The sequence below is a fragment of the Rhagoletis pomonella genome, unplaced genomic scaffold (assembly GCF_013731165.1).
Source record: "Rhagoletis pomonella isolate Grant_MI unplaced genomic scaffold, Rhpom_1.0 Rhpom_scaffold_00002, whole genome shotgun sequence".
Classification (NCBI taxonomy): Eukaryota; Metazoa; Arthropoda; class Insecta; order Diptera; family Tephritidae; genus Rhagoletis; species Rhagoletis pomonella.
The window spans coordinates 98,361,928-98,362,148 of record NW_023458556.1 but is presented as its reverse complement, the minus strand read 5'-3'; positions in this window follow the sequence as shown (position 1 = coordinate 98,362,148).

The window sequence follows — 221 nt, the reverse complement described above, 5'->3', positions numbered from 1 at the left end:
GATTCTCTGATTTCGTAAACTTGAGAATCTAATCTATTTTGTAGGGTTGTTTTAATTTTTTCCTTTTCTGAATTGTCGTCTGCCCTAATAACAACTGACCCATTGGATTCATTTATCACCTTATTAATTTTCATGTCAGTGGCATCTATCTTGTTTAGGTCTTTTTTTGTTACTCCAACACTTTGTTTTGATTTTGGCTTAACAATAATAGGCGGGACACT